Source organism: Trachymyrmex cornetzi, unplaced genomic scaffold (genome assembly GCF_001594075.2).
Source record: "Trachymyrmex cornetzi isolate Tcor2-1 unplaced genomic scaffold, Tcor1.1 scaffold120, whole genome shotgun sequence".
Classification (NCBI taxonomy): domain Eukaryota; kingdom Metazoa; phylum Arthropoda; class Insecta; order Hymenoptera; family Formicidae; genus Trachymyrmex; species Trachymyrmex cornetzi.
This window is the reverse complement of record NW_017295762.1, coordinates 6,697-7,464: the sequence shown is the minus strand read 5'-3', so window position 1 is coordinate 7,464 and position 768 is coordinate 6,697.

Genomic DNA, 768 nt, shown 5'->3' with positions numbered 1-768 from the left:
GATACGCTTGGTCATTACGCAAAAGAAATGCTAGTATAAAAGAATAAAATCTGTCAAGTAAATTAAATGACGCGAATTTTAACGCACATTCGTAGGTGCGTTTGCACGCGCGCTCGCGTGCGCGTCCTGTGTATGTTTATGTATATGTGAAGGTAAGGAGGATGGGAAGGATCTCGAGCGTACAAATTAAACCTAATTTCGTTATACAAAACAATACTTTTTACACGCTTATTCTTTTCCTATTTAAGCGTGATGTTTTCGCGGACAATATTTTTTACACGCTTTTAAGCGTGATGTCTCCATGAACAATATTTGTTACGCGCTTATCCTTTCATCTATCGATTGTAAATGGTTTTAAAACTTATATGTAAATATCAGGAGACGCGGTAATGGCTCCGGCCATGTTCGAAAATCAAAAAAATAAGAGAATAAGAGACACTACAAGTCTCTTATCCTGTACCACCAAAGTCCATTTTTGGAGATTGCATAACTAATAAAATATAAAAAATTTTGAATCGGACGTAACATATTTTGAAGGCGGCATCGTCACGAGTAATTTAAAAAAAAAATTAAAAATCGGTCAAGCCGTTCTGGACATACGAGTGGTCGAAAAGTGATGATTTTTCATGAAAAATTAAGAAACATTTTCTTCTTCTCTGTCCGCGTTCAAGGCCATCGGAATTTTATTTTTAAAGTATCTCTCACCCTTCATGTCTCTCACCCTTCACTCATACCGCCACCAACTTTGACCCATTGCAACCCCTCCCC